The sequence below is a fragment of the Cetorhinus maximus genome, chromosome 3 (assembly GCF_964194155.1).
Source record: "Cetorhinus maximus chromosome 3, sCetMax3.hap1.1, whole genome shotgun sequence".
Classification (NCBI taxonomy): Eukaryota; Metazoa; Chordata; class Chondrichthyes; order Lamniformes; family Cetorhinidae; genus Cetorhinus; species Cetorhinus maximus.
In genome coordinates, this window is record NC_135881.1 from 175979268 (window position 1) to 175993063 (window position 13796).

The 13796-nt window shown below is 43.2% G+C and overlaps 1 protein-coding gene across 1 annotated transcript in view; it reads right to left on the reverse strand.

The window, feature by feature from the left end:
• Nucleotides 1–13796, reverse strand: part of LOC144674353 (doublecortin domain-containing protein 2-like) — a 240731-nt gene that overhangs the window by 136705 nt on the left and 90230 nt on the right. The gene's annotated exons all lie outside the window — the stretch shown is intronic.

The following is a 13796-nucleotide window of genomic DNA, read 5'->3' on the forward strand; positions in this document are numbered from 1 at the left end:
TTTGAAGGATCTTAATAGAGTAAATAAGGATAAATTCTTCTCACTGGCTGGAGGGCTGGAAATCAGAGGGCACAGGTTGTAGATAATTGGGAAAAGAACCAGAGGGGAGATGAGGAGACTTCATTTTAAGCCGCAACCTGTTGCTGTGATCTAGGATCCAATATTTGAACGGGTGGTAGAACCAGACTCAAGAGGAACTTTCAAAAGGAAATTAGATGTTTATCTGAAAAGGCAAAATTTGGAGGGCTATAAGAAAGAGTAGGAGAGTGGGATTAAATTGGGCAGCTCTTTTAAATAGGCACATTGGGAAATTTAGCCTCCTTCTACACTCTATGATTCCATAAAGAAAGAGAAAGGTACGGCCAACAAATCCAGAGCTCCCTGGATGAAAAAGGAGATAAAAATTAAGATAAAAAAGTGTGCTTATGACAGGTGTCAGGTAGAAAATACAATTGAGAACCAAGAGGAATATAGAAGGTTCAGAGGGGAGGTGAAAAACCATATTAGAGAAGCGAAGAGGGGTTGTGAGAAAAGACTGGCAGCTAACATAAAGGGGAATCCCAAAGTCTTCTATAGGCACATAAAATAGTAAAAAAGTGGTAAAAGGAGGAGTAGGGCCCATTAGGGACCTAAAAGGGAAGTTACTCACGGACGAAGGGGCCATGGCTGAGGTATTAAATGAATACTTTGCATCTGCCTTTACCAAGGATGTGGATGCTACCCAGGCCATGGTGACAGACGAGGAAACTCTATCACGAGAAGGGTTCAAAATTGATAAGGAGGAAGTGTTGAATAGACTGTCAGTACTTAAAGTTGACAAGGCACTGGGACCAGATGAGGTGCTTCCAAGGATGTTGAAGGAAGTATGTTGAAATTACAGGGGAACTGGCCATAATTTTTTAGTCTTCCCTAGACTTAAGGGAGGTGCCAGAGGACTGGAGAATTGCAAACGTTACATCCTTGTTTAAAAAAGGTTGTAAGGATAAACCCAGCAATTATAGACCAGTCAGTTTAACTTCAGTGGTGGGCAAGATTCCAGAAACAATTATTTGGGATAGAATTAGTAGTCACATGGAAAAATATGGGAAGAGCCAGCATGGATTTCTAAAGGGGAAATCATGTTTAACTAACTTGCTGGAGTTTTTTGAAGAGATAACAGAAAAGATCGATGAGGGTAATGCTGTTGATGTTCTGTACATGGACTTTCAAAAGACATTCAATACAGTGCCACACAATAGACTTATGAGGAAAGTTATTGCCCATGGAATAAAAGGGACAGTAGCAACATTGATACCAAGTTGACTGAAAAATAGGAAGCAGAGAGTAGTAGTCAATGGATATTTTTCGGGCTGGAGGGAGGTTTGTAGTGGAGGTCCCCAGGGATCAGTATTGGGACCCTTGCTTTTCCTGATATATATTAATGATCTAGATCTTAGTGTGCTTGGGAATGTTGTAAACTGCGAAGAGGACAGTGTAGAATTTCAAAAGGGCATAGACAAGTTGTGGGGTGGGCAGATAGGTGGCAGATGAAGTTCAATGCAGAGGAGTGTGAGGTGATGCATTTTGGTAGGAAGAACATGGACAGACAGTGTAAAATAAGGGGTGAAATTTTGAAGGGGGTGCAGGAGAAGAAAGACCTAGGTGTATATGTGCATAGATCATTGAAGGTGGCAGGACAGGGGGAGAGAGCAGTTAATAAAGCATATAGTATCCTGAGATTTATTAATAGGGGCATAGAGTACGAAAGCAAGGAGATTATGCTGAATTTATATAAGACACTCATTAGACCTCAGCTGCAGTATTGTGTACAGTTCTGGGTGCCACATTATAGGAAGGATGTGAACACATTAGAGAGAGTGTACATTGGAGAAGAGGTTTACAAGAATGGTTTCAGGGATGAGAAACTTCAGTTACGAAGATAGATACATGGCTTTAGGGTGAAAGGGGAAAGGTTTAGGGGGAACTTCTTCGCTCAGAGAGTGGTGAGAGTGTGAACGAGCTGCCATCTGACATGGTAAATGCGGGCTCACTCTTAAGTTTTAAGAATAAATTGGATAGATACATGGATGGGAGAGGTCTGGAGGGTTATGGACTGGGTGCAGGTCAATTGGATTAGCGGAATAATATTTCGGCACAGACTAGAAGGGCCGAATGGCCTGTTTTCTGTGCTGTAGTGTTCTATGGTTCTAAGTTGGGACTGTTCTCCTGGGAGAGAAGGCAGCTAAGAGGGATTTGATAGAGATGTTCAAAATCATGAGAGGGCTGGACAGAGTAGATAGGGAGAAACTGTTCCTGCTCGTAATAGGGTCAAGAACAAGAGGGCGCAGATTTAAAGTGATTTTCAAAAGAAGCAAATATGATATGAGAAAAACTTTTACACAAGTGGTTTGGGTCTGGGATGCACTGCCTGGAAGTATGGTGGAGGCAGGTTCAATCGACCATTCAAGAGGGCATTAGATGATTATTTGAATAGAAACAGTGTGCAGGAGTAAAGGAAAAGGCAAGGCCTTTTAGGTCATAATGCTCATTTGGAGAGCTGGTGCAGACACGATTGGCCGAATGGCCTCCTTCTGTGCCGTTAAAATTCTGTGATTCTTTTCTGTGAAAGTAGCCAGTGTGTTAAGGAGTATAATCAGGGTGCAATGAGGCTAAATCCTCACACACTACATTTTTATAAAATATATAGAAATCCTCCTGGCTAATTTCTAAAATTTTTAAAACTGGTCAAAGACTTTAAAAAGGCTGGAGCTGTGTCTGCCTGTAATCCTGAACAAAAGGAACTTTCTGGGTATCAGAGAAGCTGACGCCTCATTATCTCTGAAGACGCTGATGACCCTGTGGGCTGCAGAGACCAAATTCAAAGGGAATGATACAAAGGCCATCTATATGTCATTAGCCAGACCAGGCTACCGGAGTCTCCTCCTCTGCTTGGGCAACAGACCCTGCAAACTCCTTTCAAATTCTTAATGGTTAGAACATTAACAACCTCAGGAACCAAGACAATGGAATATACACTCTTTGTCACAGCCAAAGTGGAGAGGTGGGAGTCATGTGACATGACAACCCCCCACCCCGCCAGCTGGGAGAACTAGTTATACTGTCTTCCTGGACTGCAAGGCAGTCTGCCATCTTCCATCCAGCAAGCAGCAGTTCTGCAAAAGGGTTCTGTCCAGGTTTGAATGCCCGGCCCCCATCTACACTGTTTCTACTGGGAACTTCTGAACTTCTATACCATTGTCTACAAGACTACTTCATCTCCACTTGCCTATCTCATCATGGAGGCCAACTCTACTGAAAAAGTGAATTATCCAGCATCAGTTCAGCCTGCTGACCTCTGCAAAGGAATTCACCAGTGGATCTTTGATTCTGGACTCATTTGAACAATAATTCTTTACTCTGCAAATCTTTCTTTCTCTATCCCCCCTTTTTCACTGTTTGAATGAAAAGGAGGCTACAATGCGACTTCCCTCATTTGAATATGTACGAATAAACTACCCCTCTGAGTTTACCCTATCTCAAGTTTGCTGTGGGGTTATTAATAGAAATTGGATCACACCAAAAATCAAGGAATTGGGAAAGATGCCACAGTTTATAAAGGGGGAAATCAAAATCAAAACACCTTTCTGTTTACGGGCGGGTGGGCGGTGAAAGGAGAAATCAGGGCCGTCTAAATAAACTCACCCCCTTTCCGTAAAAAGGTTTAAATTTTGTTGAAATACTATGAATAATCGGGAAACGTCTATAGTGTCAAATGTTTTACAAATGAATATGTTGACAAAACTCCAGGCCAGGTTGAAACTGGCTTAGGAATCTCTCATTTTTTTTCATTCACTTATGGGATGTGGGCATTGCTGGCTTGGCCAGCATTTATTGCCTAAGCCTAATTGCCCTTGTGAAGGTGGTGGTGGTGAGCTGCCTTCTTGAACCACTGCAGTTCCTGTGGTGTAGCTACATCCACAGTGCTGTTAGGGAGGGAGTTCCAGGATTTTGATCCAGCAACAGTGAAGGAAGGGTGACCTATTTCTAAGTCAGGATGGTAAGTGGCTTGGAGGGGAACATCCAGGTGGTGGTGTTCCCGTGTATCTGTTGCCCTTGTCCTTCTAGATGGTAGCAGTCATCGGTTTGGAAGGTGCTGCCTAAGGAGCCTTGGTGAGTTTCTGTAGTGTGTCTTGTAGATGGTACACACTGCTGCTACTGATGGAGGGAGTGAATGTTTGTGGAAGGGGTGCCAATCAAGCAGGCTGCTTTATCCTGGATGGTGTAAAGCTTCTTGAGTGTTGTTAGAGCTGCACTCAGGGTATTCTATCACACTCCTGACTTGTGCCTTGTTGATGGTGGACAGGCTTTAGGGAGTCAGGTGGTGAGTTACTCACTGCAGGATTCCTAGCCTCTCACCTGCTCTTGTAGCCACAGTGTTTATATGGCTAGTCCAGCTCAGTTTCTGGTCAATGGTAATGCCCAGGATTTTGATAGTGGGGATTCAGCGATGGTAATGCCATTGAATGTCGAGGGTGATGGTTAGATTCTCTCTTATTGGAGATGCTCATTGCTTGGCACTTGTGTGATGCGAATGTTACTTGCTACTTGTCAGCCCAAGCCTGGATATTGTCCAGGTCTTGTTGCATTTGTTCATGGACTGCCTCAATATCTGAGGAGTCGCGAATGGTGCTGAACATTGTGCAATCATCAGCGAACATCACCACTTCTGTCCTTATGAGGGAAGGAAGGTTATTGATGAAGCAGCTAAAGATGGTTGGGCCGAGGACACTACCCTGAGGAGCTCCTGCAGCAATGTCCTGGAACTGAGATGATTGACCTCCAATGCAAGGAAGGAATCAGGAATCATCACATATTAGGTGAATATAATCAGGAATTCAGGCACAAAGGGTCCAAAGGTCCAGAGGACCCCGCAGGATTCCCTTCCCACAAAAGTTCCTGAATGGAAAATCCTGCAGAGCCCATTGACATTCACAATCAGATTCCAGGGATATGCTTGCAGGGCTTGTAGATGCGTCACTCCACTCTGCTCAGGTTGCACCATGAATTTTCGTTCAGTTGAGGTCATTAAATCACAATGGAAATATTCAGGACTAGGAAGCGGTGTAGCAAAGAGCCTTGATGCTGATCCCTTTGGTTAGACGACTAAGAGGAAAGGCTAGAAAAAACTAATAGTCTTCAGCCTTGCAAGGAGGTGAATGAGAGAGAACTTTGTGATCAAAGCACAAGTTTATGAAATCTACCTTCAAGTGTTGAAGGCATACCCGAACCAAATCAATATATCCTAGAATCATAAGTAATTGGGTGAGGAAATTTGTTGCTTTGCTTAATGACTTTTATGGTGCATTTTAGGCTATAAACATTACATTGATACAGAGTGGTTAATAGGGAAAACAGACTAAAGCCAGGAGCAGCAGCAGTCTGGTTCCAGTGCCCATTTGGCCTCCAACTCTGACTTCATCCACTTCAGACCAATGCTGCAGTGAAGTGGAAAGGTTCCATTATGGCTGCAGTATACCAAATGTGGTTCTGATGCTCTCAGAAGGAATGAGGCATGAATCAAATAATTACCAGGAATTGTTACATGGGAAAACTTGCTTAAAAGCATTTTATACGACACTATCAATGCTCATTTAAAGAGCATATTAAAGCTATACTTGGTGGTCAGTACATTTTTAAAACAATAGATCCTGCTTCCCAAATCTAGTTGAATTCTTTCAGATTGGTAAACAAGGATTATCCAACTGACGTTGTGTAATTGGATTTTCCTAAGGCACTTTATAAGACTAATTTAGGAAGAATTCCACAACTGAAACTTTTAAAGAAAATAAAATCTGGTGGAATTAGCAGGAAATTGAGCCAGCTGGGTTCAAAATTAACTTGGCATAATGCAGAAGTGATGATAAACTATAATCAGATGTAAAAATAACCAGGAATGGACCTGCAGGTGGAAGGGACCATTTAATGTAGATAAAATGGAGTCCTGACCATAAGATTAGGGCTAATGCTATGATTCTTTATGGAGGGAACTGTAGGTCTGCAATGGTTTTATTTGGATCCAAAGCAGTTTATTAATTGCTTGGAGGGGGATATTTCTGATATTCATTTTAATTGATAACATTCGTTATAAACCAGTTTACGATTTTGCTACATAAAACATACACAAGCAATCTTCCCTCACTGTGTAAAGGAGATGTAGCTGCACTCTGGGGTTAAAAAACATTACTACAAACTGAGAGTATAGTTTCCTTTGTTCACTATTTTTAGCAAACGTAGATACAAGTGTTAAGGAGAGACCATCTCTTTACATTCATCTTCAATTTAGAATCATAAAATGGTAATGGCACAGGAGGCAGCCATTCAGTCCATTATGTCTGTGCCAGCTCTCTGCAAGAACAAGTCAGTGAGTCCCACTCCCCAGCCCTTTCCATGCTTTTCCCCCCCACCCCCAAAAAGGTAGAAGGAATTGAATATATACTTAAAATGAAAACTTTGCGGCAACTGGGAAAGAGCGAGACTAATTGGTAATTCTTTCAGAATGGTACAGACCTGACAGGCCAAATGGCCTCCTTCTGTGCTATGCGAGTCTGTGAAAACACCAGCCCCTTGATTTCTCCTCAACATAGGAAGTTCATGATTCAAAACACTTGGTTTAGTCATAAATCAAATCCTCTACTAACAACTTAAAATGCACAAGATAGAGTTCTCCTTTACAAAGTTTAAAATGCATCTAAATGTATTAATTATGATATGTAGCATTTTCAATAGACTGGAAGCAGTAAAACATTTAACTATACTATTGCCTTCCACGAAGAAAGTGCAAATACTTTCGGCAGATGGAAAATGTGGATAGGTTTCCTATAGCAATATCTCCACAAATTAGAGTAATCAATACAAATAGATGTCATTGAAGCTCCCACAATTATAGCCAGTGATAGCCATTACCTGGCCAGTTGCCCTACATGCAGCCCTCTCCTCCCCCACAGAGACAGAAGGCCGTGCTTTCACATGGCATCCATCCAATCACGCAGGCAACCCTAAGGCACAAATCCAGATCATAGTCGTTGACAGTCGGGACCTTACTGCCCAAATTAGCAGGCTCCATTACTCAATTATGAACGGGACTTTTTCATCTTATTCTGTTTTAAAAGTTTTCTTCCCAACCCCCTCCTCTGCCCGCCAAGATTTTTATGAAGTGTTTATATAGAGTTACCTATTGAGACCTGGCAACATATCTAACCTTGTTAAAAGCAAAAAAACTGCGGATGCTGGAAATCCAAAACAAAAACAAAAATACCTGGAAAAACTCAGCAGGTCTGGCAGCATCTGCGGAGAGGAACACAGTTAACATTTCGAGTCTGAATGACCCCATCTAACCTTGTACTGTTCACTGATCTGCATTCCATCAGAGGTCTCTTTTACCCCTATCTTTCAGCGGCTCAAGAGGAGCACGCAAAATTATTATGGTTTATGCACACAATGGAGAAAATCAAACATTAAAGCAATGCCAGAGTCAGCCTTGCAGTGGCACAGTGGTCTCTCCCAAACTCAACTTCCCAGCTGTTTTCACTTCAGTACCACACCCCACACAGCCTCGGCCTTTGATAGAAAGCACACTTTGACAGCAATGTGCTGTGCCCGCAGTGCCTGCCATCTGTCCTGGTCAAATTTGCAACTCAACTGCAAGGTCAGAGGTGTGCGTTGGGGCAAGGACTGCCTGGTCTTGGCTATACCATGGTCACTTCAAGTGCATGTAGCAAATGGTGTTGGAAGCAGATTTTAAAGGAAAAAGTAAAGACACTAAATATTTAGTTAAGGAATGAAAGGCGAATGTTCAAGACAATCCAAAAATGTTAACTCTTGGTTGGTCATTGTCAGACTAACATTCCCAATTGCTTGCAGACAGACAGCCCCTGTTGTTTACAACACATACAACAGTTCTTCACTGCCATCTGCAGACAAAATTCTGCTACTGCAGATTTAAAAAAGAGCGTGGATCTGGATTTTAAAGCATTGAAGATGGCCCATCGTGCCTGTGCCATAGCTCCCTGAAAGAACTATTCACTCAATCTCTTTTTCCTGCCCTTACTCTATATCCTTTTCAATTTTTCTCCACTTACCCTTCTTCTTTGTATGTATTCTGCTTCCACTACTGTTTCTGATAGGAAATTCCATCTTTAAAAAATAAAAACCATTCTCCTAATTCCTTCATAAAATGGTATTTAATGAGAAAGGGCCTTGAATTGGAAAAGCAATTAGTTTTGTTCTCATCGACAGAAGATAGTTATTAATGGCAATGGTTCAGTGTGGAAACTGGTTATGAGTGGAGTCCCGCCGGGGATCGTGAAAGGGACTTGCCACTGTTCATAACTTCACTACTTACCATGACAAAGATGATAAGGAACTATCAGAAAGTTTGCGAATGATACAAAGACTTGGGAGAATGCTATAACCTTGAAAAGATGACTGCAATCAGGTGGAGAGGCAATGGGGAAATCGACCTGCATATGACCTATTCACATGATTTTGAAGAACTTGAACAGTTTTGAGATGTCACATTAAGCCAAGGCCCTTTCTGTTCTCACAGGTGGACACAAAAGGTCCTGTGGTTCTGTATCAAGGTGCAGGGAGGTATTCCTGGTGGCCTGAGAAACATTTATCCCTCAATCAAGATCACAGACAGATCCGTATTTGTGGGATCTTGCTGTGCACTTCCTACATTACAACAGCAACTATACTTCATTAACTGTAAAGTACTTTGGGACATCCTGAGGTAACAAAATGCACGATATAAATCTAAGTTCCTTCCATCTTTTGTGGAAATGCAATGTTATGGCTATAAAGAAATAGTTTAGCCCAGATCTTCTGGTCTATGGATCATTAGAGACCGGACGTAACCCCAAGATGTGTGTCGGGACCCACGGAAGTCCCAGTGCACTGATTCTGGATGGCTACCCAGGAAATGTTAGACAGAAAAGTCCTTGTCTAACCCCTGGATAACTATACAAGTGACACGCCTGACTCCCAACTCAACACTCTGATTTCCCCCACGACTCCCCCCAACCTGACTTGACCCCACCATCTGACTCCCCCCCGACTCACCTCTGATCAGGCTCCCTCCCACTGAGCCCCGAATCCCTCCGACCCCCAACTCCCCTCCCACCCGACCTGAGTAGCCCCCAACCTGACAACCCCTCCTGACCTGACTACCCCTCGACCCACCTACCCATTCACCCACCTCATCCGCCTGCCACCTCACCCATCTGCCACCCTACGCACTTACACATTCACCCGTACACTCATTCACGAACACACTGAAAAGCTTTTCGGTCTGTTAGTGAACACTTGCCAGATTATAGCAGCCAGTGCCATAAAAAGGGACGTGGCTTGTCCCTGGCTCTATCATGGCACAGCAAAATAGGAGCAGAGCGGAATTCTGACGGTGACTGCCGCCCCTCAGAAGGTTCGGGCCAATATTTCATGGAATGCCTTTTACGACACAACGGTACAAGTCTTTTCCAGTCTTGTTACAAAGGTATGTTAGGTTGTCAGCAATCTTTTCAACAAACATATCCTGGTCCTTCCTGAAAATTGTACAGTTGCAGCAGTAGACTCTAACTCAATAAATGAATGAAGATGTAACCGGTGTCCATTCAAGTCTGCATTCCATGATAGCGGAAAAGCAAGTCAGAGGGGGGGGAGCAGGTGGTTAGGGAAGTAAGAAAGGTGACCACAGGACCTCCCAAAGTGCTTAACAGCCAATGAAGCACTTCTGAAGTGTTGTAGGGAACACAGGAGCCAATTTGTGCACAGCAAGATCCCACAAACAGTAATATGATGACTGAGGGATAAATATTGGCCAGGACGCTGGAATAACCATCCTGCTCTTTGATAAAGTGTCATGGGTCTTTTACATTCACCCGAGAGGGCGGATGTGCTCTTGGCTTAACGTGTCATCAGAAAGATGGCACCTCTGACAATTGAACACTCCCTCACTAGAGTATTAGCCTTGATTAGTTTTGTGGGGATAAGATGGGGTAAAGCTCTTCCAACAATAGTGGAGCAGGAAGAGACCCAGTAAAAGTGAGTCACGGAAAAAATTGATGTGCCTCGATCCCCCAAGCCACTGAAGCTCACCAAACGTCTTAATCTTTGCATCGGTTATATAATCTCAAACACAAAAGGCAGATGGAAAGAATGGTGCCAACAGAACAAAGAAATCACTAAGAGAAAATACAGAGAATCCATAAAAATGAAAATGGCTTGGATTTTGCAGAAGTCTCACTTTCATTACTGTCAGCGTTCACTGTCACTACTCCTCTGAAACTGATAGTATGTGTGTGGAGTCCATACATGCACAATTAAATATGTAAATCCAGATGTTGCTGTGAGTGATTCAATCCTTCTTCAGAGGGTGCACTGTTGATGGCCTCCCAGAATGTTCTATCCCACCAACAGGACAAACCCAGAGGCAGGGCACAGTGGTATACAGTCAGGAGGGAGTGGCCCTGGGAGCCCTCAACATTGACTCCATCCACATCATGGCATCAGGTCAAACAGGGGCAAAGAAACCTCCTGATCACTTCCTATTGCTCTCCCTCAGTTAATGAATCAGTACTCCTCCACTTTGAACACCACCTGGAAGAGGCACTGAGGACAATAAGGCAGAGATTGTACTCTGGTTGGGGATCTTCAATGTCCATCACTAAGAGTAGCTCAGTAACACCATTAATAACCAAGCTGGCCAAGTCCTGAAGTATATTTTTGCCAGACTGGATCTGCGGCATATGATGAAAGAACAAACAAGAGGGAAAAACCTACTTAACCTCATCCTCACCAATCTACCTGTTGCAGATGCATCTAACCCTGACAGTATTGGGAGGAATGATCACAGTCCTTCTGAAGACTAAGTTCCTTCTTCATACTAAGGATACACTCCATCTTGTTGTGTGGCATTACCACTGTACTTAATAGAATAGATTCAGAACATCCAGCAGCTCAAAATTGACCATCCATGAGTACCTCATGGGCCAGCAACTTCAGCAGAATTGTATTCCACCGCAATCTGTAACCTCATACCGGACACATCCCTAAACCATTACCATCAGCTGGGGGGGTCAACTCTGGTTCAATGAGAAGAGGAGGAGAGCATGCTAGTAGCAGCACCATGCATGATAAAAATAAGGTGCCAACCTGGTGAAGCTGCAGCACAGGACTACATGTAAGCCAAAAAGTGGAAGTAACATGCTAAGGACCGAGCAAGCCCATAATCAACAGATCTGCAGTCCTGCAACATCTAATCATGTATGGTAAAGGACAATCGAACAACCAATAAGAGGAGGAAGCTACACAAACCTCCTCACCCCAAATGATGGTGCAGCCCATCATGTCAGTGCAAAAGACAAGGCTGAAATATTTGTACCATCTTCAGCCAGAAGTACCTTGGATGATCCACCTCAGCCTCCTCCCAAGGACCCCAGTATCACAGGTGCCAGTCTTCAGCCAATTTGATTCACTCCATATGATAGCAAGAATCAGCAGAGTGCACTGGGTCCAGCGATGGCTATGGGCCCTGATAGCATCCCCTTGTAGTGCGAAAGACTTTCATTCCAGAGCTAGCCACATCCCTAGCCAAGTTTTTCCAATACAGCTACAGCACTGACATCTACCCAACAATGTAGAAAATTGCCCAGTATGTACAGTCCACAAAAAGCACAACTAAATCCAACCCAGCCAATTGTCACCCCATCAGTCTATGCTCAATCATCAACAAAGTGCTGGAAGGTGTCACTGACAATGCTGTCAAACAGCAATACTCAGCGATGCTCAGTTTGGGTTCCTCGAAAACCATTCAATGCCAGACTTTATTACATCCTTGGTCCAAACATAGATAAAAGAGCTGACTTCCAGAGTTCACGTAGGACTGATTGCCCACTGATATCAAGACAGAATTTGACAGAGTGTGACATCAAAGAGCCGTAGCAAAACTGAAGTCAATGGGAATTGGGGGAAAAAGTCTCCTCTGTCTGTAAAAATACTTAGCACAAAGAAAGATTGGTGATTGGAGGGCAATCATCTCAGTCCTGGGGCATCGCAGCAGGAGTTCCTCAGGGTAGTGTTATTGGCCAAATCATCTTCAGCTGCTTCATTAATGACTTTCCCTCCATTATAAGGTCAGAAGTGGAGGCATTCACTGATCACACAGTGTTCAGTCCCATTTGTAATTCCTTGGAAACTGACACAGTCCAGGCCTGCACACAGCAAGACCAGGACAACATTCAGGGTTGGGCTTATAAGTAGTGAGTAACATTCACGCCACACAAGTGCCAGGCAATGACTATCTTCAAAAGAGAGAATTTAACCATCTCCCCTGGACATTCAACAACATTTTCATTGCTAAATCCCCCACTGTTAACCTCCTGTGGATCCCATTTACCAGAAACTTAACTAACATAAATGTTGTGCTACTAGAGCAAGTCAAGGGCTCAGAATTCTGTGGTCAGTAACTCACTACTTAACTCCCTGAAGCTTGTCCACCATCTACAAGGCAGAGTCAGGAATATGATGAATACTCTCCAACAATACTCAAGAAGCTCAACACCATCCAGGGCGAAACAACATGCGTGATTGGCACCACATCTACCACCTTAAATATTCACTCCATCCATTACTGGAGTACAGTGGAAGCAGTATGCACCATCTACAAGATGCAGTGCATCAACTTGCCAAGGTTCCTCCAACAGCTCCTCCCAAACCCACAACCTTTACCGCCTTGAAAAACCAAGGGCAGCAGGCAGATGGGGAACATCACCACCTGCAAGGTGCCCTTCAACTCACGCACCATGCCAAATTGGAAATATATCACTATTATCTCACAGTTGCTGGGTCAACGTCCTGGAATTATCTCCCTGACAGCACTGTGGGTGTATCTACACCACAAGGATTGCAACGGTTCAAGACTTTTCAAGGGCAATTAAGGATGGGCAATAAATAGCTAGCAATGTCCACGTGCCATGAATGAATAAAGAAAAAACAATTAAAAATCATTGAGCTAATGAGAGCTCCCACTCTTAGTTGTGCTGTAAAAAGCACTGGAAAAGTTACATTGTTGTTGAATGAGGTGCAACTGGATTTTTAAACAATATACTGAGTTCATAGTAACTGTCAAACAGCCTTACTGGCCCTGAAAGGGTAACTTTATATTTGTTGAATGTCAAATTTCTCCATTATTGTAAGAAATTCCACATTAAAATCATTTTTTTTTTAAGTTAGAAACAATATTTTGGCTTCTACCTTAATCCCATGTGCATGTTCCAATCATTTGTTTCGTTATCTGTAAAATTTAAAATTGAAAGTGAAGGGATTCAGTGGTTTTTAACTTCCTGGTTTGATGTCTGTGAGAATCATTCAACGTGATTGGTTGCTTATTCTGCTTGGTGACAACATGCCTGAAGATCACCTGAGCTTGGCACCAGGTTCAGACTGGCAATGAGAAAGGGGGAATCCACACCACACCGGTTGGTAGACCTTTTGTGGGCAGCTTTCTTGGCGAGAGCCATTGCTTCACTGCTGACTATGAAATCCAGCCCAATGTATGGTCAAATAAGAACATCCTACTGGGACACATGTTAAGTGGGGTTACTTAATCTTGATTGGAGGATGGGACACATTAGCTGTCCCAGCTCAATTTGCCCCAAACATACATGTTATTGCTTCAGTGTGACTGCACTGGCTTGTGATAACTTCTAATTTAACAAATTGATTGGCAAAACTAGGTGTGATGGTTAAGTTAATATTTG